The sequence below is a fragment of the Ornithodoros turicata genome, chromosome 1 (assembly GCF_037126465.1).
Source record: "Ornithodoros turicata isolate Travis chromosome 1, ASM3712646v1, whole genome shotgun sequence".
Lineage (NCBI taxonomy): Eukaryota > Metazoa > Arthropoda > Arachnida > Ixodida > Argasidae > Ornithodoros > Ornithodoros turicata.
Genome location: NC_088201.1, coordinates 185,210,210 through 185,235,839, shown reverse-complemented (window position 1 = coordinate 185,235,839; position 25,630 = coordinate 185,210,210). Strand labels below are relative to the sequence as shown.

At 44.0% G+C, this 25,630-nt stretch overlaps 1 long non-coding RNA gene across 1 annotated transcript; it reads right to left on the bottom strand.

Moving 5' to 3' along the window:
* Positions 1 to 24,811: 24,811 nt before the first annotated feature.
* LOC135373946 (uncharacterized) lies at positions 24,812 to 25,266 on the bottom strand. Its single transcript, XR_010416683.1, has 3 exons — positions 25,061 to 25,266; positions 24,910 to 25,000; positions 24,812 to 24,842 (listed from the first exon to the last, which is right to left on the bottom strand). It is a non-coding gene; the product is annotated as an uncharacterized LOC135373946 (long non-coding RNA).
* Positions 25,267 to 25,630: the final 364 nt, after the last annotated feature.

Sequence of the window (25,630 nt, the reverse complement as noted above, 5' to 3'; positions counted from 1 at the left end):
CAGATATAGTCATTGAGACAGGGGTGATAAACCTATAAGGTCTAACCTGAGTCATCTTTTCCAAGTAAATGAAGACTGGCATAAATACCACATTACATAAGACTTTTACTCATTTCTCAAGCATGTGTGTTTTTTTATGAAAACGATAAATGGCAAACAACACTTAACCTTTATGCACTCCTTTTGTTTGCCAAAATTTCTTCTATGTTGGATATGGGAGCTGATAAACTCATATCTGTATATCTTGCACAGCAAGTCAGTGTACAATTCTCAAGTTCTAGCACTTTCAGTTTGTGCAAACACGCAATATGACTATCTTTTTTTTTCTTTTCTTCAGAACAAGTCTGTTCTAGACGTTTTTTCTTTCTTTTTCATCTTCAAACTTGTCTAGACATGTGATGAGCATGTGATTGGTTACGTCAGAGAAGGTAACCGACAAAGTCAAACATGTTTATGCATGCACTGTTCGCAAAGCGCTATATAAGACTGCCCTCCATGACGATCCTTCGCACAGATCCTCACAGGAGGAAGGGTACGTTACACTTTTTTCCTTTCGCTCGGATATGTGGGAAAGTGTGCTTATATCTATTCTTATTTTCAGCTTCAGTCTGTGTGTAGAAAAGAATAAGTGAGTCACAGTGAGAAGTCGCCACAAGAGAATGTATGACATCTATTTTGGATAAGCTCGATAAACTCAAGAAACCTGGAGATGGAGATATTCAGAAAATGAGTAGCCAACTGAAGAATGAAAAGCTGGAGGTCTTGGATTTGCGAAAGATTGACACGGTGTACGGCGAAGCGGTCTATGTAGAAGTGTTGATGGAGAATGACAAACGTGTAAAGTTCTACCTTCCTAGTCGCTTTAAGCGTTTGACAGAGGATGATCTAGAGGAGATGAGACAACTGCCAAATCTTAAAATTGAGAAAAAGGAGAGATTCAAAGATGGCAAGAGAGTTGCTTCCCCCGACATTCTATTCACTCATGGAAAGAAAAAGTGATGATACATCGACATATCGGCAGCTCTCATCCTGAGACACTTCTCTCCACATCATGGTGACCTGTCACTTATGTCCTCAACACGAACGTCAGTACTATGCAACAATAGAGGGACTCCAAATTGATCTGGCAAACGTTCACGAACTCCAAACACCCTGCATACCATTTTGTGAGACTCTCTGCACACTAGAAATTACACGAAATGCTTCGAGTTGCATCTACATGACAGAGACGAGGCACGGCATGAAGTGACAACGTTTTTTCATGAGTATGAACACTACCTTGCTAATGTATTGCGACACTTTGGATTCCCACTGCGCTACTTCACATTTCTTAAAGTAGAACTTGGGCGACATACGCCCGAGGAGGATTTACGACTTGAGATTCATTCTGTACCTTCTAAAGTGAGAACTGTTTGGTCAGAAGGAGATGTGCTGCCTTCGATTGCACAGTCGAGTAGTGAGATAGCACAAACATTAGAAAACTTAGAAATTCAAGGCTCCGTTTTTTTTCTCTTTCGCATTCTTGCTTGTATTGTAAACATTGGACGTTTGGCTCCTCAACTAATTGGATGTTCCCAATTTGAGTTACCGAGTGAATTGAAACGAAAGTATCGTTCCCTGTTGAATGTGGATTACGGACTACATGAAGATGAAGAGAACATGTGTTTTGTCTTCTCCGTGATTGCTGGGCTACATCCTGCCTCGCATCACAGGCGGAGGGCATCTTCCTACAGACCATACATAACGCAGTATGTATTTCCTGATACATTTCCCGTAGCTTTCCCAAAAGATGTAGAGATATTTGAGAAACGTAATGAAATTAGCATTAATGTGTACGCATACGAAAAGGAAGGAACCTACATTTACCCCATCAAAGTTGTTGAAGAGGAGCGTCAGAAACATGTGTACTTGTTACTAGTTGACTCTCATTTTGTGCTCATTGCAAATTGTAATGAATTGTTTGTTCCACGTGGACAATTTCATTGTAAAAGATGTACAATGGGCTTCTGCTCAGAGGGAAGTCTGAAGTGTCATTTAAGTATGTGTAAGCAACAGAAAGTAGCCAAGACCATTTACCCAAAGAAGGGAGAGACATTAGCATTTGCAGGGGAACATCTCATGTCAGAAGTTCCTTTCTACTGTGTGTATGACTTTGAAAGCGTGCTGTCACCGTGTCTGGATTCAGGAAATGTGTATGAAGATCACATCCCCTTTTCATTTTGACTGTTAGTGATACGCGCATCCGACTCATATGTCCTCCAAAAGCATCTGTATCGTGGACCTAATTGTGTCACTGTCTTTATGGAGCTACTGCACAGACTCCATGACGATATTTCGGAATGGATACGTACAGTTGCCCCTCTAGAAATGACCGCAGAAAACGAGCAGCAGCATGCCACAGCAAGTCACTGCAATGTTTGCCAGGAATCTTTTGCAAAGAAGCAAAAAGTTCGTGACCATGACCGTTTAAGTAGAAAATTTCGACAAACTTTGTGTAACACGTGTAACTTAAAACTGAGAGTGCCTCCTAAGATTCCAATCATTGCACACAATGCCAACTATGACTTGAGTTTTCTTTTGTCTCACTTGCATTTGCTTAAGAAAGTAGACATAAAGGTGATTGCCAGTAGCTCCCAAAAATTCAAGGCTATAGACGTTGGCTCTTATCGATTCCTAGATAGTTTAAACTTCCTGAATGCAAGTCTCGAAACATTAGTGAAAAATCTACGTGAGAAAGGTGAAGACAACGAAAGTTGTCTTCACCTTTCCACTACCTTACCACTACCTTACGGAGGTTTCGAGTGGCTCACAGAGGATGAAATCGCGAACTTGGATATAAGACACCTCCCAGATGACGCACCTATGGGTTACTTCCTCGAGGTAGATCTAGCGTATGACAAAGAAATCTACCAACGTCACAGAGATCTGCCAGTTGCCCCCGAGAAAATGTCAGTTCCCTATGGTCTGCTGTCAGAGTATCAAAAGAAATTGATGAAGGAGTTTCACCTTCCTGAGAAGGCTACCGATGCAAAATCACTGTTGACATTATTCGACAAAGAGACATATTTTCTACGCTATCGCAATCTGCAGTTGTATATGCATTTGGGCTTGCGTCTCACCAAAGTTCACAGGGTTCTAAAGTTCAATCAAAAGCCCTTTCTCCGATCCTATGTGGACTTCAATCACGATCTTCGAAAACGAGCTACGAATGCGTTCGAAAGCTTCCAAGCTAAGATTGCAATTAATAGCGTGTACGGACGTTCGTGTATGCAGGTTAGAAAGTTTGTCAACTGTCGTCTCACAGTAACCGACGAACAAGTGCTCAGACTCCTATGCAAACCAAACCTAAAGGAGTTCCGACCGCTGAGCTATCATGTCATCCTCTTCCAATTCTTTCAATCTCTGCTCCGCATGAGACAGCCACTGTACCTAGGATTCACGATACTGGAACCGTCCAAGCTGAAGATGTTTGATTTTTACCACAACTACCTTCTTCGTGTAGCTCCAGATACTAGACTGTTGTATATGGACACAGATTCCTTCATCATAAAGTTGAGTGAAGAGAAGGCGCTTCTCGAACTAGCTGACAAGCATCTGGATAACTCTAGCTATGACCCCGATCATCCGTTATATTCCGCAAAAAAAAAAGATGGTACTGGGAATGCTTAAAAATGAGATGCCTCGTGATCACATTCTCGGTTTCTGTTGTCTAAAACCAAAACTGTACGCTCTCGAACTGAGTAGCAAAAAGCAGTACAACCGTGCGAAAGGTGTGAAACATTCTGAAGCACAGAAGCTTCTTTATTCCCTGTACACCGACGCTCTTGAGTATGGCAGAATTCACTCTATTAAACAGAACCTGATCGTACACAAAGACAATGTAGCAAAAGTGTCTCAGTGACAAAGGTTGCTCTCAACCCTTTGGATACAAAGTGTTACATTTGTGCAGATGGAATTGAAACGTTCCCTTTTGGTTTTCACACCTAATCATATGTATGCACCGGACAAGTGTAAACAAAGATGGAAGCATCAGGATGGTAAATGATGGAAAAGCCAATTACCATCAATATAGATGTTGCCCTTTCTTTATTCTTGTTTTTTTTCTAACAAGTGTTTAACACTAAAGGAGTGTTGATTGCACATATCTTCATTTGACTTATTCAGTGCACTTTGTTTTCCTAAGCTTTTTTTATGTGAATGAGAGAGTTGTCACTTCCTTAAATGATGAAACTTTTTCAAAGTGTTTGCAAAAAAAGTGGAGTATGTACTTTGCAAAACAGCTTGTTTCAGTTCTCTTGTTTTCGAAGTGATGATGAAATTGTGACTGTATAATACTTTCGCCATTTTATGAGCTGTCTGATGTAATGTATCCTACTTTCTTGCTAAGATGACCAAATCAAGGCTCTTTTCTTTTTAAAAGCAAAGTTATTCACTTTTTAGAGTACACTACAACACGACATGTTATGTGTTTTTCGTGGTATCTGTTTACGCACAAGTATTGCTATCAACCTATCATTGAGTTTGTCATGTGTGTCATGTGTTTGTCATGTTTGTATCAAGTTGGTGTGTGAGAACCTCCGAGTACACTTTTCAAGTAGAAACCCACAGCAGAAAAGACTACCTACATAGAGACAATAAAGTCCACATGTGGCCGAGCCGTATCCTTGAAGCCGTTTCCTGTTGTAGTGAAATGAAGACGCTGGGTGTATGAATTTGTAGAACTCCTTGTATAGGGGTCGCATTCCGTAGCTATCGAAATAAGGAATGCTCCTATCGCTACAGATATGAAATACAGTCCAGTGTTCTCCCGGGGAAGATCTCGGAGCTGTATTCACCACATAAAGACCCGGTTCAGCTTTTTGCAATGCAATTTCATCGCGAGCGAAAGTTCCACGAAAGCATGTCCTTGTGCAATGGTTCCGAGCAAAAGCTGCATAAAATTCCCATTCTTCCATTTTGATTCGTTTATACGAATTTAACGCGTCTGTCTTTATTGATTTCCAGAACACGAGGTGTCTCGGAAACAAAGAGCACCGTGACAGCTTCTGTGAGGTTAGCAGCAGATCTCAATGTGAGACGAACATTAGCTTGAAGCACTGGGCTTAGTGACTGCAGCTCCACATCCGGTGTGAGGTGATAATAAAGCATAAATGTCTCTTTTGCATATGCAGCCGGAGCTAGAGGTATATCCTTGCTCTTAAGTTTGTGAAGCAAATTCATGTATCCCTTTGCATAGATGTCTCGTTGAAAGTCGAAGTCGTCGGCGTAGTGTTGACCGCCAACGTCGAGCACTGCTCTTTTGAGTTTAAAATTTTCAAGCTTAAAAGGGTTCCGTTCTCTATGACCCTGATATGCTTCACTCTTGACCATCAATACGGTCAACTTAGAAGGAACTCGTTCACTATAGAGATCATCAAATATCACCTGAGATTGGTTTGGAGCGATTGTCCTATACTTAATCTCTAAATCTCGAAGAAGGTATGTGGCGGGTGTCGTTTGAAGTCTTCTTTCAATGCCAACGAGTACGCTTGGAGAAACCTGCACACGTCGGAGGTAGAGCACAATTCGAGAAAACTCTATTGTATGCTTTTCAGTCTCGCTGGGACCAGGGAGGAGCCTAAATTCGTCAGTGGCTTGTCTTGGTACCACTCCTATATCAGTGTTATTAAGGACAAATGTCTGTTGCTGACAGATGTCGCTAAAGATAGGAGAATAAAGATCACAGAGAGTGGATCCTTTGGTGCGTTTATAGCGTGCGAAAAGTCATTTTGCTTCGTTGGGGATAGCAAAATTTTCAGATTCTCCCACTGGATCTGGTTCGTAAAGCATTGCAGACAGGGCGTGAGTTTGAGTAACATTGTTTGCATTTGTAACAATGTCCAAGTAAGAACGATAGGCATAATGTTCGAAATTGGATACCAGTGTCGAATTAAGATAAATGTGGACATGATGAAGGAGAGAAGATGCAAATGCTTGTATAGGAATAACATTGTCAGTTGTCACTGTACTGCCAGTTGTAGGCAATGCCGCTTCTTTGAAGATGCGCAATAAACCAAATAAAGAAAAAAATGGCGTTCCTTCACGAATTTTTTGCGGACGATCTACCGAACGGATTTTTGTTCTGAAAACGGTTTTGGTATCTGGTGACCGAAGATATCAGATGTTCTCATTGGAGCAACTTCGTAGCTTTTATAATTAAAAAGTTAATTATTGAAAGTTAATTAAGACATTGCCTTAGGAGTCTGTTAATGCCCCCCTAGGGAGTGCCCTTCAGCATATGCTATATTGCAATTGATTTGATCTCGGAAAAAGTGATTGAGATATTCTTAAAAAATCTGTTCACACTTAGCGTGGACACCCTGTATATATATATATATAAAGAGGGGATAAGTATATATATATATATATATATATATAAGTATCTGTCTTTAGCTATAATATTTAACCTACAGACGGTGCGGTCAAAACATTCGTCTTTTTTACTTGATATGTTCATCGTGTAATGTGGAATGTTTCAGAGCCAACTGCTCGGATGACATAAAGCTCTTCAACTGCTTGTTGGAAGACAATTCCACAGACTCGTATCAGTTTGGCCAAGCTTTTTTTGACGCCCTTGGAGTTCCTTGCTTTGCTTACACTCTCAAAGTAAGCTGCACCAGGTGAGTAGTGTAGCAGAAGCTTCCAGTTTTGTGCAAACTAGCTGGGAAGACGCATATTCAAAGCCAGTGGTCGTCATGGTGATATCCTGTTCGAGCACCATTCATGATAGACCACGGCGTAAGCTCTCGCTCGAGATGCATGGCTATGTCGGTTATCCATGTTTTATTTTCGCATGCGGTTTTGGTTAAGCTGACCAGTATGCACAACGTTCGCTAGATGGGTTCTGCGATTATTGAGCGGTTTTGGCAAGCTTTTATTCTGATAGTTCTGATATTCTGAGTAGCTTTTAAAACGAAGTGCACGCCTTTCTGTGCTTTTATCATGTAGACAAAGTAAACGCAAGAAGGTGTGTGAAAACATTCTGGAAAAATCACCACACAGAGCGATCTGAATAGTGGTCGTTTCTGAGGTTTTAGTATGCTTCTAAAGGTGTATTATCTCCAATGGTATGGCTCGGAGTACAGTAACGTGTATTCATCTTGCTTCTGCACCAAGACTTTTCCTTCAAATTAGTATTGGTTACCGTATATTTGAAATGATCAGATTTGGTGGGGGGGGGGGGGTCTTTTTTCTTTTCATGTTTTCATGTGAAGCTCTTTATGGTGGTCATCCACGAAAAAGTGTGAGGTTAAAGAAAACGAGAGAAAAAAAAGTGGCTATTGTGCTAATAGCTGGGGGCACACATCCTTAAAACTAATGGTGGTGTTGGTGATATCTTGTTCGAGCGCCATTCACGGTAGGCCACAATGAAAGCTCTGCTGCTAGGCACGTGACGATGTGTCCTGTCCATGTTGTACCTTTGTCTGTGATGTTGGTCAAGCTGACCAGTTTGGACAACGTTTACTAGCTAGGTTTCGCGATTATTGAGCAGTTCAGGTAACTTTTTATTCGTATAATTCTGATATCCTGACACACTTTTAGAATGGAGTACCGTGCACATCTTTCTGTTCTTTTGTCATGTAGCCTAAGTAAGCGCAAGAACCTGGGTGAAAACATTCTGGAAACGTCACCACAGAGAGCGATCTGTATAGTGGTTGTTCCCGAAGTTTTTAGTGTGCTTCTGAAGGTGTATTGTCTCCAATGTTATGGTTCGGAGTACAGTCACGTGTATTCATCTTGCTTCTTCACGAAGACTTTTCCTTCAAATTCATATTGGTTACCGCGTATTTGAAATGATCAGAGTTTTTCACTGAGAATCTCATTGTGTCTTTTTTTTCTTTTGTTATTTTCATGTACAGCTCGGGGTGGTTTTCTACCAAGAAAACGTGTCAGATTAATGAAGACTCAAAAGGGTGGCAGTTCCTGGATCCTCCAAATTTCTACGCAGCATTTACGAAAAAATGGTACCCTGGCAAGAACACAACCACCACAGAAGAGGAAGGCAAGGTGACGTGGAAGCAACTGTGCAAGAAGGATACAGACATGGGATGCGGCAATTACGAATTTATCAAGTAGAACAGAAGTTAAATTACCCACGTGCTTTAGGAAGCATCGTTTTAAATGAATGCATCTCTGTGGAATAAAGTTCGCATTTTAAAACACTGTTCTGGCGAATGACGGTTTCTTATGATTCGCGCAAGTCATGTATCGACTGCCCAATCATGGATAGCCTTTAGTACTGGCCTGGTAAATGCAACTCCAGCTTAATTATTATGATAGGGCTGCTTCACCGTAACGTGTGGTAAGTACGCATTGCATTGAGTAATATTTACTTTTCAATTTTCTTTTAATATTTGCTGTGTTCACTCACATAACGTTGATTTCTTTGATAAAGAAATAGAACAGAATAGAAAAAAATTAATTTATTTCGAAAATTTACACAATAGTAAACTTTCGAGGAGCGCTATAAATCGAACACTTCGGGACATAAATGTGTACCTGCGTAGACTACACATGTGTATCATCAAGGCGTAGAAAGAGTATTTCGATACGGGTATAGATCATAGCCACAAGGTATAAAACGACCGCTGTGCAAGCCGTCATGTAGGTGTACATGTGCATCTGTAAAGAAGTAACAAAAAATATTCCTCCGTGAAGTCGCCTATGGGTATCCTTGAGGTATCCGATGTGTACCTACAGTTGGATGGATGAAATACTTTCGAGCAAGGTGGTTAACTTTTAAGCATTCATAGGTACACCTGCGGTTTAAGGATATAGCTGTGCAATCATACAGGGTGTTTCAGTAGCCATATCAAAAAATATAAACGCACGCAAAAGCATGCGGTCGGCGACATTACTCTGTGTGGCGTTGCCGGCCACGAACCGCAGCCGACATTGTCAAATTTTAATTAAAATAAATTTACTTTTCTGTGTTGAGCTTCCAATCCTGCCTTGCTGACGTAATGTGTTTTTCGGCCATAAACAGAGAGTGCGTGTTGGACGTTCCCCAATCTACCACAAATTATATCTCTACTACCATAGTAATTGCTAAAAAAATAGTTGCGGAAATCGTCGTTTCAACACGCACAAATTCTCAGCGGCCCCCTTTTACCGCCAAGGGGGTATACGAAATGCCACCGCTAAGAATCCACCGTTTGAAATCCCATATGTTCAGGATCTTAAACGGCGCAAGCGTGTTGCGTGCGTGATGGGGTCCCCAATCTTGTGGTGAACTGTCAAAAAACGTACGTAAATTAACCTAACCTCTGAAAGCTAGCTTTATGAATTTCTAACCATCTCTGCTCCTCCGATGTGGTCGCCATACAAAGCCCAATGGTCGCTAAAACAGCGATTTTTATTCACGATAGTCACTTCTACCGACGTGAACATCATGCAATACTGTAAGCTTTCTCACTGATATGTATTATTCAACACCATCATTCCGCCATTCTCCATATTAAAGATGTAATTTAGAAGTCTCGAATTTTGAACATGTGGGATGTTAAACAGTGGATTCTTAACTGTGGGACATAGTGCCAACTCCCCATCAAGTAGCGAGGCGAGGAGGCCACGGACATGCCACTTCTGATACAATGTCGAATGAGTATATTTTTTTCTGATTATTATTTCGCATAACGGCAGAAAAGTTATGACCGTAGTGGTCTAAAAAGTATGAGGGAATGGCGGAGTCACATGTTTTTTTGCCGCTTAACTTGGAATGAGGAAAGGAATGAGCGCGACCGACAACGTTCGCGTCTGCACTGTCAAGCAAAAAAGTACACATTAACGCCAGAAAAGGAGTAAACGGCTTGTGCCATAGCGAACCCCTCCAGCTGCCCCACTTGCGCTGTTGAAGCTGATATTCAACATATTCTCCTCGACTGCCACAGATTCGACACCCCGCGAGCCACTATCAGACGACGCCTACTCGAGCTGCGGTGGCACAGACTTTTCTCTGGCCACTCTGGTCGGCCCAGCACGACATCACACACAGCAGTCTATGACCAAAGTAGTTTTGACTTACTTGAGCGATTCAGGTCTTATGAGCAGCCTGTGAACTCCACTTGTGCAATGCAGTGTTCCACACTCACCCTCAACATATTAACCTCATGCTTTCCTTTTAAAGTCATCATCTGTGATCCATCTCATCATTCTTTCACCGTTTGTTAGTTTATCCTGTATTTCATAATTATTTTCTTTGTTATATTTATTTTATTCTTCTTTCGTTTATTTTCCTTCTTTGCGGAATAGCAGCCGACGTCTCGTTTGGCTGACCTTTCCCCCGTTTCTTTCCTTTTCGTCTAATAAATATATCCGCCCCTCCGGAGCACTTTTTTTTACCACTTCTACAAGTAAGCTATACTTCTTCTGGTCTGTGATAGATATACTCTTTCTATACAGTTCGGTATCACAAATGATATACGAAATGAGGTGTGAAATAAAAATACCGAACGAGGGAAGTGTAACACGTCAGTTTGGCACAACAGAAGAACCAATGTGAACCGTGATACACATTTATTAGCCATAGATACACGAAATAGGTACAAAGAGTGAAATGCTACATAGGTGGATATTCGAGTCCAAACCGTCTTTGCCATTAGCATCGAAGTTCCCAGTATCGTCCACCACACACAGCAAAAAGAAATGAAAATCCGAAAAGTCACAGTAGCTATAGAGAAACCACTGCAAGTTCTGACACATCTACCATGACGCCATCAGCGCACCATATCGTTGAAAGCGTGTCTTTTCCAGCGTTCGAACGAACAGCGGTCAATTTACAGGACAAACCTGCAAAACAAATAGGCGTACGTCGTAAGCGACTGACTACAAAAACAATGTAAGGATCTGTAAAGCAAGAGGACATCGCCTGTGTTTCAGTCACAGGAACACGTCTCATTTGCAGTCAAGCTGTTATGCAGCCTAAAAATTATAAAGAATTCACTGAATTGACTCTCTCGAACAAAGGTTATGGAGGCCGGTTTCACGTCAGTTCAGGCAGGGAGGTTCCATCGACCTCTTGGATTTTCATTATTATTTTAAGTTTAGAAGCTCATCGTACACGATCACCAACTGCGGGAAAATGAATCATTGCTACGGAATAGTTTTCGCGCAAAAAAAATCCAGAACATCCGACCCTGAATTGGAGTGTTTCAGTTTCGCCGTGTTTGCGGCGTATATCTCCCGAGTCTTAAAAGATACTGCAGTGAAATTGTTTTATGCTTTAGTATGCCTACAGGCTAGCACTCCGAGCGCAAATCTTGGCGCGCATGAGCAACGCTTTGTGATATAAAAAATGGCGAACATGCTCTCTCCTGCGGTTTGGTTCCAACTTCGACGAGTGATTTCTCTGACTGTAAATATTCCTCACTACCCTATTTGGTATCACTTCACTCAGCTTATAAGCTCAGATGATAAGTAATGCGATTGGTGATAATGAATGGCTAATAAATACACGTTACGTGCTTTCAAGTCGGGATTTCAACTTCTCTTTTCCTTATTACAATTCCATGGCGCGGTTAAAAGGTATTCGCACGATGTATAAGGAAGGCATAGGACGGCGAATGTAATTAATAAGGCCTGTATTAGGCAATAAAAAGGCCCGAAATATGAAGGCATTTAAGCCCCGAAAAGCACCAAAATAAGATAAAAATAGTTGGTTTAGCTGGCTACTACACATCAACAACAACAACAACTTTATTTTTGACCTTGGAGAGTGGGGTGTTTCATCGCCGCAGGCCATACTCTACCCCATTGCTTAATACACATCAGTTAGGAAAAGACAAATGGCTATCTGCAACAAGAACAATGAGTGGCAAAAATAGGCGTGTTCTCCTGAAGGTATATATATTGACTTTCTTGGAAAGCGTTTCAAGATATGCGATTCCGGTGCTTGAGTTAGTTTCAACTACTCAAGCACGCCTCACGCTAGTGAACCGAGATCTGAATTTTATTTTTTCTTTCACATCCAATTCCTTTTTGTGGGGATAACGTCCCACTAGGATGGACGCTTCGTGCGATTGTACATGGGTGTAAAAAATACGTAAAACCTAGAGGCCAAGCCACTAAAAGCATAACTCCCAAAGAAGGTTTATTACATTCCCGAGCCCTCCACAGCTGTCCCAAAATCTCTATCGAAATGCGTATTAGTGCGCACGGAGCAGTCCATGCCTCTCTATTGGTCGGACGCGACAAGCGTGTCCGGATTGGTTGCCGGAATTTGAAAACGGCACTTCGGGCTTCCTCGCTGGCGTGCACGTACTCCCTTCCGTACTTTCATTTGAAATTTGAACGCTGGACGCCAAGTCGGCGGTGTCTTTCGTCGGGAGGCAAATCCTCGGGTATGAAAGTAGTGAAGTCCAAGTGGATCTTTCGCATAAAAAGAGGTCGCACTGGCGCGGTTGCAAAATATAAAGCACGCGTCCTGGCAATGGGCAGCTTACGAGTTCACGAGATCGTTTTCCCAAGTGGTGAAATTAACCAGCTTGTGTCTACTTCTTGCACTCGCAACTGAAGAGAGGATGTTTATGCGACAACTGGATGTAAAAAACTGCCTATCTTCACGCAAAATTGGATGAAGTTGTGTACATGGAACAACCCGCTGGAAACCACGAAAATGACATGGTTTGCAAGTTGAACAAATCAATCTATTGACTGAAACAGTCAGGAGGAGCTTGGTATAAGAAGTTGGACGCAAGTCTGCTTCAACAAGGCTATAAACGGTTGGAGTCAGACAAGTGTCTGTACCTTCCCCGAAGAGGAAACGAGAAAGTCATTCTAAGTGTTTACCTTGATGACATGATTATGTTCGCAAACACGCAGCAAGCGTTGCAAGACGCCATTGATGAAAGCGTTGACTTAAAAGACCTGGGTGAACCCAAGTATATGCTATGCACAGAAGTTCACCAAGACAAAAAGGCTAAGATGCTGACACCCAGTCAAAGAAAACAGATAGATGACATACTTAAGGAGTCCCACATGGAAGAGTGTAAACCGGTGAAAACACCAATGGACGCTTCAAACTGGAACGCTCTACTAGAGAACGAAGGACAGGAAGACAAAAAGGAAACACAAAGGAACAAAGAGAAAGTAAACCTACCGTGTCAAAGTCTTATGGGCCATCTTATGTACCTGGTTTGGGAAACTAGACCTGGCATTGCTTTTGCAACGAATTCCTTGAGCGAATTCAATAACTGCTTTTTGGAAGTGCATTGGAAGTTGGCTAAGCGGATACTGCGATACCTGAAAGGAACACGAGACGCTGGCCTTACGGACACAGCTAGTGCAGACAACGTGATCGGGTACACCGACGCTAGCTGGAACGAGCAAAATGAAGGGAAATCCAGAAGCGGTTACGTGTTTGTTTTTTCTGGGGGAGCCATTACCTGGAGGTCGTGTAAACAGAAACTCGTGGTCTTGTCAACATGTGAAGCAGAGTATGTACGTCTTTTGAAAACCATGCGAGAAGGAAAATGGCTCAAGATGTTTTTACATGAACTCCGCCTCGGAAAATACAGCTCTGGTTGACTAAAGCTCAACTGTGATAGTCAGCCAGCTATCGAACTCATGGAAAACCCAGTTCATTATCAGCGGTTAAACATATTGCCTTGAAGTATCTCTACGCACGCAGCGAAGTTCGTTGCCCAACGAAAACGTTTCGATCGTCCACAGCTGGGATTGTGGCACGCTTGACTTGCAAACATATTCCTCATGGACTTAACAGACAAGAGCAGAAACAAAAACACCGGGTAACACCCGAAGGCACAATTATCGCCAGATTTCACCCAAATTACAGATTTTAAAATAGTGCCCGATCCACCCTCCCACAAGCTGAGAAAGGCTTTTAACGCGAAAAAGTCACTCCCTACGCATAAAGTATCTGCTAATAAAGTAACATACACGCAGGCAAGCTGGTACATGAAATCCAGTGTAGAAAAACCTGACCATGAGCATGAGAGCGACAGCAAGACACGACATAAGCAGCTCATGTGTCGTGCTGTCGATCTCTTGCCCAAGGTCTGATTTCATGTACAATGGATTTCATGCACCAGCTTACCTGCATTGATGACATTTTATCAAATAAGGGGAAGGCTGCTACACTGGAAATTGTTAACATTCTGGAACAAAACTGAAATATTGTAAATGTGGAAGTACGAGAGGTCTTCAAGTCAAGCCGGGACTGTCTCCTGAGTGTACAAATGGCTCGCGCTACTTCTTTTTCGTCATTTTCACACGCGACAGGCCTCCGCATTCACCACGTGGTAGTCCAAAGGCTGCACTAAACAGAGGACACGTGCTGGACAAGATGGCCGACAACACACACAATGGCCGACAGGTGAGCGCGCACATCGAACAGCGAATTGTGAAGAAGTTTCTCGTGAATGAAGGCATAAAGTCATCTGAAATTCACAGAAGACTTCAGGCTCAGCATGGCCACGATACACTTAGCCGCAGGAAAGCGTTTAAGTGGTGCAAACGGTTCCGAGACGGCCGTACATCAGTGCAGGACGATCCCAGCCGAGCCAGCTCAGAGGCCAGTGTCAGAGTTCCTGAGAACATCTTACCTGTGGAGCGCCTGACCCTCAAGAACCAACGGATAACGTGTCTCGACCTGGCTCAAAAGACGGACCTTTCTGTGGGATCGTTGAACACTATCATTCATGAACACCTCCAGTTTCAGAAAGTTAGTGCCCGTTGGGTCCCGAGGCAGCTCTCCGTGGTTGACTGGCATAGAAGACTGGAAATCTCCAAAGAGCTAAGATACCCTGTCGACACCGAAGGACAGACGTTCCTTGATCGGATCATCACGTGCGATGAAACGTGTATGCACCATTTCACCCCTGAGTCTAGATAGCGCATCAAAACAGTGGAATCATCCGGGCTCGCAAGCTCCCAAGAAGTTCCAAAGCACCCCGTCTGCGGGTAAGGTAATGGCCACGGTTTTCTGGGATAAGGCTGGCGTTGTTCATGTTGATTTTCTGCCCAGTGGTACAACCATCAATACTGCATATTACTGCCATGTTCTCAGGGATGCCCATAAGGCGCTGAAGCAAAAGCGGCGGGGCCTCATGACGAAAGGAGTCCTCCTTCTACAGGACAATTCACGCACGCATGCCGTGCATCTCACGACACGCACCTTACAGGAACTTGGCTGGGAGCTGCTGCCACAACCCCCTTACAGTCCAGACCTCGCTCCCAGCGATTTCCATCAGTTCAGGCCACTAAAGGCGTTCCTTGGGGGCCGCCACTTCAGCTGCAACGACAGTAGTATATTATCAGCTCAAGAAGCCGGCAACTCACACAGTCATCTGGACGCCATTAATTAGCAATTAGTTCAATTTGGGACCCCCCACAGTAATTAGGATCATTCAGGGAGTCATTACACTAATTGGGGAGCATCTAAGACGTGTCCAGACCACTGTGTGAGTTGCCGGGTACTTGAGCTGATAAAAATTAAAAAATAGGTAGAAAATAAAATAGAAATATTGAAATAGAGTGGAGAGAAACAATTTATTCGAAAATCAACGATGCCGTGGCGGAGAAACGGCTCCGGGGTTACCAGCGCTTGTTGACGTCGGGTAGTTGAAGAGATCGGCGACAGGTGGCCACTTAGTTGCAAGCCATCACACCAGATGGCGCCATCATCATAGCTCTATGTGAGAAAGACAGAGAACAACAAGATACAGGCGGCGGGTAAAATGGCAACACTGCGCTTGTTTATATGCGTCCAGAAAATACTCCAATATTTTTCTGACAAATAGCTGTTGGCCGAAATGTTCCATCTGGTGCACGCTGCGCACACTGCGCCACAGGACGACGTAACTGGCGTTGTAGAATATAGTTCTAAAATGGCTACTGTCAAAAAAGATGTTTTGAACAAGTAAGAAGATCGACGTGTTGGCGTGGTGAGAACCCCGAATGAAAAGATCGATCACCTCCTTCAAGGAATTAGCATCGGTCATGTGATCGTCGTCGACGATCAGCGTAGCGCGCGACGTATCCCACTCTCGCGGTAGCTCCTTGGTAAATTTTACGGAGTCCCCAAATTCGTCCTGCATGCTCGGTGAAGCATATTTCTGCACGTAGAATATTTGTGACAGAGGCTTGTCCACCACGTCGTTCAGGTTCCTCAGCACGTTCGCAACGAAAGTAGATTTGCCACACATGGAGGGACCAATTAAGATACAGCAAAAAGGATGATGGAAACGAAAAAGGTTCGGGGGAAGACATGTTGCGACTCGAAGAGAAATGCATCGCTTTTATTTACACGTCGTCGTCGTCGTCCTCTAGATCGGAACTGCGTTCCCAATGCAGATTATCCAGGCTAAAGTTGGACTTATTTTTCGTCAATCTGTCCGCCGCTAAGATGCGGTCGAGCGTCTTCATCTTGTCCTGACACATTTCTTGACACGCTTGCAATCATTCCAGGCGGTGGAGTTGAAAGGCTTCCTCTACGATGCCGCGAATAAATTCGCGAAGTTCTTCGTTTTTTGTGTTTCGTCGCCGACGAGAAACGCAGGAGAATAAACCACACGTGGCGTTTTCCACGTATCGGTCAGAATGACGACGAGAGAGCGGGACGTGCTGCCTTTACACAGATAAACGCGTGCGCAAAGAAAGGAGAGTGAAACCGAAACTGAGAAGCCACCCCTCTCCATTCCTCCCGCTGTGCGCGCGCGCAGCGGGAGGAATGGAGAGGCAAAATCGAAACCACCCGTGGGCGGGCGGTGCAGAGGGCGCTAGGAGCGCGTGCGTAGCTGCCGCAGCGCGGCATCCCAGTCAGTTTCTCGCTGGCTGTCGCGGAGAGCAGACGTGTGCTCGGTTGCTCCGCAGTCCCCTTGTGCGCTCAGTTTCTGCCTGCCTGATGAGCAGTCGCCGCGGGGGAAAAGGTGAGTGATTTGCCGTGCTCCTTTTCTCGCATGTTTGCCGTGCCCCCCGTGTTTACCGGTGACCAACGAGAGGTTTGCCGATGTTTGACTGTGCTCGTGTTGCGCCTTTTGTCGCATGTTTAGACTTGTTCAGCAGTGACCAAGCCTTTTCTCCGTGTTGACGCACGTTTAGCGGTTCCCGCCTTGTGTTAGGTGTATAGTGTTGAGGTGCTGTGGTTAGGCCTAACCGATCGCTCCCCCTAAGCCTTTTCCCCGATGTGTACTGTTTTCTCCGTGCTGTTTAGCAGTAGTGGTTAGACCTTTTGTCTTGCATGCCTAGACTTGTTTTGGCAGCGTTGCCATTTTACCCACCGCTTGTATCTTGTTCTTCTCTGTCTTTCTCACATAGAGCTATGATGGTGGTGCCATCTGGTGTGATGCCTTGCAACTAAGTAAGTTGCGGGTCGGTCTTTTAGACTGTATTCAATTAGAGAAGTGGCAACTGTATACCGCTGCAGGCCCACGGCACAGGTGTCCGTTTACCGTGGGAAGGCTAGGTAACTTGAGAAGTTTCGATCGCAACGTAAATTGTAGAGCCTGAACGAGCAACAGTTAAGGCAACATAACTTTCAAGCCTGACGAACGACCAAGAAAATACCTCACATACTGCAGTTGACAAAATGTCAGGGTGCCAGCGACGGAGTCTCGATCTTTTTGTAAGCTTGAATGCATAGGGAGAGCACAGCATTAGCATTAGCATTTAGAGAGCATTAGCACAGGGAGAGTTTGCAACACACTACGTTTTGTTGCTTCCTTGCGTCGGGGTTTCCTGTAATTTATGTGCTCATGCTACTCTTTAAAGGGGTTGAGACACTTTCATAGATGTGGTTCATTACATCATGGATGCATTGCATTGCAAGCTAGAATCACGCAAGCTAGCAAGCTAGAGGGAAAAATAATTATTCTCCTATGTGTCGTACTTAGCGAGATACAACCCCTCGAACGCACTCCCGAGCAAAGCGAAAACGTCACAGACCTCACAGTTGCGTCCATTGTCATTGACAGCCGTAAGCACGTGACTGCTCGTGCGCTGCCTCACTGGCGGCGGTGAGGTCTGTGATGTCAGATCCCCATGAGTTTCAGTATCCGCGGTGCCCATTTTCTCAGTTTCTATTACCCTCTTCTTCGCTCTGAAATTTTCAATGCAGGTTCAGAGCGGTACAAAGCACCGTCTCTTACGTTTATCCGGGATAGCCTGGCACGACCTGCCGCAACGTCTTTAAGGAACATTACGTTTGGGTTACCATGTTTTGCTATATTCTCGGAACCAAAGGCAATACCACAAGTGATTCAAAAATGCCACGCAGGCTCCAGCCCCCACCCCCCCTCCTCCCCAGTCACTAATCTCCTTAGCCAGAGCGAGACAGAAATCTTGTCTTCCAAAAGCTCTTTGGTCTTTTTGTTTGCCTCACAGCTGATGTGCGCTTGGCATGGAGTCCACGGAGTTCAGATTGAAACCTCCTGATTTTTGTCTAAAAAGGTGCCCACCTTGAGCGGTATTGTTTGACCTCATTTCTTGTAATTGCGTTGACGTCCATATGTTTTCGCACGAGTGGTCTGAGCAGCATACTATTGCCACTTCTGGGTAGAGCTCGCTGCTCCCTGTCGTTCCTCTTGGTTATTAGCAGGATCCGTGTTCTCATCATCTTCAGTATCTGCCATATGGGCCTATGTGATGTTATTGTGTAGGTTGGTCGGTTAAAGCGACCACCACTGAACGTTTGGATAAACTACTAGATTGACACGATCAAGAACTAGCTGTGACACAGGAACAATCACAAATGAGTTTAACACGGAAGAGTTATGAAAATTGTGAATGTAGACGGACTCAGGTTGCAGTCAAGTGGAATCCGGGCATTGTGGAGGCAATGGAAGCCCTGAAACGATAACTTGAACTTGAAATACCATGACCAGATGCAGTGGTACAGTGGAGGTCTAAGATAGAAAGGAGAATAATGAAAGTCACTGGAAAGGTTAGCCAGCTGTAGGACTTGAACCCACATCTTCTGGATTTCTGGACATCATAACATCTCAGAACATCAGTTCTTTCATGTTCAATAGAAAGGAGGCCTGGAAAATATGCCCTAAAAACGTCTCAAGTAAGTGATGTTAAGGACGTCGGATGTCCGCAGCACGTCTGGTCCAAGCTGGCTTTCGTCTACCCCGTAATATCTTACCCAGGATCGGTGCACGTTCACTCCTGCCTTGAAGCACGTATCGCTGCCGCTGACGTACGTAGCCGCACTGTGTCTAGGAGCTCAACTGATGACACTGTGGAGCTCCCATTCCATTTGTTACTTTTATTAGGATAATAGGACATAGTGCAGCAGTGTTTTCATGCATTCACCCTTCAAGAGGCCGTTTACACATGGAACTGGAAGGTGCGCACTCCACGACCTTGTCGTCGATCTGGTTCTCTGTCAGAAAGGCAAAGTGTAGTTCTGGGCCACACATGCGCCAAGGACACAGCTTCTTCTATTCCGGTTGTTCTGAAAGTTGGCGGTATTTTGATAGGTGGTATCGATGCCTTGCATTGAGTATTGCTAATATGTTCTGCTTCATATATGCATTACTCGTCCAGTTAAACGAAGCTGTCAAATTCGTGATCAGCAGTCTCATGTTAGATACTTGAAACAAATAATCTGATCCCATATAGTAATAGTGGTTGTTGTTAACACCTTATGGTTCTAGACATGTGCATAATGATTTCAGTGAATGTAAAATAAAGCACTGGCGCAACTCGCTGGATACCAATCGGGGACATGTTTGCTACGGACCACAGACATGTTGTACGTGCTTGCTTTATTAATTTTGTTACTTATGTATTGTGAGTCTGATTTGTTCAAGTAATAACTTTACAGGGCCCACCAATGTCAACAGCGGCGTAGGTCCTCCATAACAGCTCTATTCAGCCACGTGACCTGTCAGGTAGAACTGTCACCAAAGCGAAACTGTGCGACCACCATAGTAGCAATAGAAGAAGCGACTTCTCCTACCATTAAAATGGTCTCGTCAAAAATAATAACAATAATGATAGCGTTGCCAAAGCGGTTTCACCAAATCTTCACAGCTAACGATGGCCTGATTTGCCACACTTAAACGCGTCGACAAACCGTCCTAAAATCATTTGCTTTCCTTATTCGTTTTCTTTGTATTTTTGTGAGCCTTCTAGTGACATGTTGGCAGGATTCCCCCTGAACTCGTAGCAGGATGTGTACTAACATTCCTGCTTCCCATCTTTCCTGCTATCCTCTCGCTAGTTGTCCACGCGTGTTCGTACCATGATAGCTACACGTACTTGTCGCTGTTAAAGGAACTGTTAAGTGAAAGACAAACCTGTACAAACCGGGTTGTTTCCTGAAAGCTTTCCACTTCGACGTTTCAGATGCATAATAGTTCTGCTGTGCATGAAACATTTTTATAAAACACCAAATAGACGATATTGCGTTTCTCGCGAGTGCAATAAGCATTTTATTGCAAAGTTGCACGATTTATGTATACTGCAACACAAGAACGCGAACCCCACATTCGCTTAAATCATTTGGACGCGATGCAGCGAGCAGACGACACAGAGACGCGGCGAGGGAGAAATGACAACATACGGCGCGGATCACCTCACAGGCAGTTTAAATAGGCAGTAAACAGTGAACACTTTTAATCGAAATTCTAAAAAAAATGTTGTTACTGTGTAAGAAAAAGGTGTACTGGTAATTAGCAACCTGTCTCAGATGCGTTATCTTCTACAGGGTCTTTTCTACACACGCATCCAAATGGCGTACCTTATATTTTGCTACGGTGGGGAAATGAAGTTGGTGTTCCACTCGAAAAACATGTTCTTCCTACCTCACGTGACCGTGCCAGCAGTGGTGCTGAGCGTTGTAATCGTAAAAAGAAAGAGAAACATGTGCACTATGCTAATCAGTCATATTTTGCTGGCCATACAGACAATTATTTTCAAGATTGTGCTGGTTGAGCAGCATGACAAGCACGATCTAGCCTGGTCCACTGCAGAAAGAAAACTCCGCTCGTCCTGGCGTCACCATGGAAGTCCGACTCGTGAAAACTGTTTTTTTTTCTGCACGAAAACCCCGTGCACGTGGTGTTATACAGAAAAAGGGGATATGTCACGCTGCTGTGTTTTGTGTCAGGTCATACTCCCAGAAACGACGCTAACGGACATGCATGTAGACTAGACACATGCATACAGGGTGTCCACGCTAAGTGTGAACAGATTTTTTTTAAAAATATATCAATCACTTTTTCCGAGATGAAATCAATTGCAATATAGCATATGCTGAAGGGCACTCCATAGGGCGGCATTAACAGACTCCTAAGGCAATGTCTTAATTAACTTTGAATAATTAACTTTTTAATTATAAAAGCTACGAAGTTGCTCCAATGCGAACATCTGATCTCTTCGGTCACCAGATACCAAAACCGTTTTCAGAACGAAAATCCATTCGGTAGATCGTCCGCAAAAAAATCGTGAAGGAACGCCATTTTTTTTCTTTATTTGGTTTATTGCGCATCTTCAAAGAAGCGGCTTTCCTTTATCGCGACTGCCCTATATTGGGCTGCATTTTCTGTTTTCTTTAAATCTTTTTCCAGGACGCAAGAGGCGATAGTGTGCTCTTTCATCCTCTCGTATTGGGCGCGAAGGAAAGACGCGTCTCTAGAGATGCGCAATGATAAAATAAAGAAAAAATGGCGTTCCTTCACGATTTTTTTGCGGACGATCAATCGAACGGATTTTTGTTCTGAAAACGGCTTACGTATACAGGATGACTGAGTCCCCTGTCCATATGGGAGGTTATGTCTTGTCCGTTTTAACCCTCCGGTCCCGTCTTCCTTGCTGAAGTTACACTCCAAATGATCACGAAACGCGTGTCCTTTCTAATATTAGGGGGCACATAGGTGCGCGTGTGAGAACACTTGAGCTGGCTCATGAACTGCCACAAGGATTTGCGGTCGAAGCAACTTAATTTTCGCATATACATTGGTAAGCCACACTGTAACTGATAAGATAAACTTAGCTTAATCTTCGCACTAAATGTACAAGCTATCGAAGACGAAGTCTCTGCGGGAAATTAGAAATAAATAAAGAGGGTAGAGAAGAAACGGGGTAGAAAAGAAATTCCACACACTGGAGTGGAAGCAATTTTTAGCAATCATACAAAAGTAACAATGCCTAAACTATTCGGTATTAACATGTCAGCTTGCTGTTTCTACCATGATTTTTCCATGTCTTCTTCCAAATGGGAACTTTAAACAAGGGCAGCAATACAGTGTGTAAGTAGGAGATAGCTGTAATGTCCCTGCATCCTATTAGGAAAGGCTGCTCATTTATTTCTCTTTGTGTGTCGAATGGAGATTTTCAATATAGAACTGCATGCACACCAAGTGGCTAGACAATAAATCATATTCTTTGCGCATTTTTGCATTACCCTATTTATGCTACACGGGGTGGGTGCTATAAAATGTCAGTCACATATTTGCGCGTGCACCAACTAGACATACAGACTTCTGCTGCCACACGGTGAGTAATTTATGCCAGAGAAACGTACGAAAAAATCGTGGTTACCAGCCACAGCGTAACAAAATAAATACAGCCACGCAAACTTTCGTTTTCATGTATTTCCTGTGTGCTATACCTATGGATGGAGGTGGAGGTGTGTGCTATACCTATGGAAGTTTTCGTGGTCGTATTGTTACACAGTGCTTGGTAACCACAATTTATTCATGCGTTTCTCTGGCGTAAATTCTTTACTCGGAGGCAGAGGAAGTCTGTGCGTCAAGGAGGTATCACGTCTTGCACGAAAATGTGACCGATCTTTCAGAGCAATCACCCTGTAATCGCCGCTTTTTTTTTCTGCGGGTTTCTATGGTGTGATCCGTGGTCTATGCGGCCCACGATTTGCTTTGTGTTCAAAACACCTGGCCTAAAGAATCTTATCACGTGAGATATGTATACATATGTTTTGTTTATCCAGCACTAAGTGGCAAAGGCGCAGAGGGTATTCATTTCAAATAACCTGTATTACTCATTTAAATCCCCCGTACGTATTTGAAAAATAAAACTTATTTCTCGCGTGTAAGTTCACTTTACTTTTGCGAAAAATGAAATGTCCCGGTTTGACTTGAACGTCCCTCGTACATAGAGGGCTGTCGAAATACGGGTTGTGCATCCTGTGGTTGTATATTGCTATGATGAAGAGCAACACCAACAACAGCAGCAGAGGCACGCAACAGAAACTCCCTACAAGGGACACAGATTGCTTCACTTGTATGGTTCGTGATGACTGCACGATGGTTGCAGTAGAGAATTTTCATTTGTGCTTCCATTCTGCTTTTGCAAAAAAAAATAGCGAAAGGTATCATAAGGCCGAAGTGTGGTGTGCTCTAATTGCCCAAAACGACGTCGGGCAAAGGATGCTGTCATTTTGTTCACGTGACAGTAACTTTCCCCGAGTTCATACTGCACAATACTCGTCCCATTTTTACATGTACTCGCTCATTCGCCCAGACACCAGGAATGTTTCTCTGTCAGAAGTAATAAAAATAATAGGAAGGAGTGCCAGGAGACTGATTTGCATAACCGAGCCTGAACGCGCCGCTTCCTTATGCTCTGAAGCCGACCTCCACAACGCACCTGCTCTGGAGCGATGCAAACCAAACAACGCGTGAATGCCATAAGGTCAACTCTCACTTTCTGTCCCTTACGGATGCCATCCAAGTGCAGCACCACAGAGTCCCCGACTCTAAATACAATGTTGAACGGCAAGCTCTTCCCCTCCCACATATGATACATCCGATATAACAGTACGCCGCTCCTTAATGCTGGAGCCATCCCCACAACACCACACCTGCTCTGAGGCAGCGCAAAACTAATAGCGCAAGCGCGCCAAGGTCAGCCCACCTCCCCTGCTCCTTGTCATTCATCCAAGTGCAGCTCCGCCCAAACAACCGAGACCCCGACTCCAAAGCCTGAACATAACGGTAAACTCCCTAGTGCAAATGTATCTGAGAGGCCTCTCAGGTCTAATATGTTATGGGACTGAGAGGACCTCTCAGGCTCAGAGGTCCTCTCAGGCCTGTGGACCTCTCAGGCTGACCTCTCAGGTTGAGAGGACCTCTCAGGCTGAGAGGTCCTCTCAGGCTGAGAGGTCCTCTCAGGCTGAGAGGTCCTCTCAGGCTGGTGGACCTCTCAGGCTGGTGGGCCTCTCAGGCTGACCTCTCAGGTTGAGAGGACCTCTCAGATTGACAGGACCTCTCAGAAGCTAATCCCCAGATCTGACATCAGAACATCAATGTTCAATTTCGCCGTCTACGCTGCACCTGTCGTCGGAGTGGTATAATCATACAGTGCTATGATACACCAGACATAGATACAGACAAGTACATGTCACAAAACTCCACATATATTGAGTTCCTTCGATTGTACAGATACACTCAAGGCATGCACACTGCTATCTGATTATGTAACAGTTATTCCAAATGTCTTACAGAATTGTGAATATATAATATTTGTTGAAGGATCGCTCGCAAGAAACTACACGAAACGGTAAATTGCACCAACAGAAACTAGATTTAGCACTTACATGTCTACGAAAGCGTACGAGTCATCATCAACACATACTGTCGTGTTCCACAAAGCGTGAACTCATGGGACACATATTCACAATGTCCGTACAGCGGCGATGAAAAATATTCTTGAGGAACTCTGCTTCTCGGTGATCAAGTTCATCTGTTTTACGTATACTTCGGGACTTGCGATGCACCGTCTAGTTTCCCTTGCTTGCGTAGGCCACCAACTAACTGGAGAGATTGGGTTCTCACCACCTTGTGTTCTCACCACCTGTCACTTCGTACGAGATTCATCTGTAAGAAATACAACTTCAAAATGTCAGTGTAAGTCAGTGTGTAGGCATCGAAATATATAACACACCGTTTGGCACCCAGCGCCGTTGGTAACGTTACGTGGTTGGTAATCTTCCTATCGGCGCTCATAATGCGTGTCTGCGAACAGTAGTAAAAGCCTAAAGTGAAGAGGAATGGCTGTCAATCACAAAAGCATATTTGAGACATCGTCTACATACCTCAAAAACAGTTACAATCCCGAAGACAAAACGCAAATTACTTGAGATCCGCGGCCGACGTCCTCACACTTCAACGTTTCAAAACAGACTGATTCAACCGCTGGCGACTGGCCGAAACGCTTCCACTTACGTGCAGTGCAATAATGCACGGATTGCAAGAACAATAGCTTCAAGGGGGGAAGGCAATACAAGGTTATCACGGCACGTGTTCCTTGAAGGAATAATGCACAAACACGTGAAATATTGCGAGCTATTTTCCAAAGCGGACGAGGTAGCATGTTCCGCGGCGCGGAAAACACGTAGCAACTTGCTCTGGGAGGTGTTGCATGACACACTGTCGCAAAGCTATCTGAGAGGTCCCCCCAAACCTCTCAGGGCTACATGAATGATTACACAACGTCTTCCAGATTTTCTCTAAGAGGTCCTCTCAGACCCCTCTGTGCTGCCTGAAAGGTCCTACCAGACCTTTCAAGATTTCTTGAAAGGACCTCTCAGACCCTTCAGAAGTGCTAGAGGGTCCTACCAGACCTTTCAAGATTTCTTAAAAGGTCCTCTCAGACCTCTTAGGAC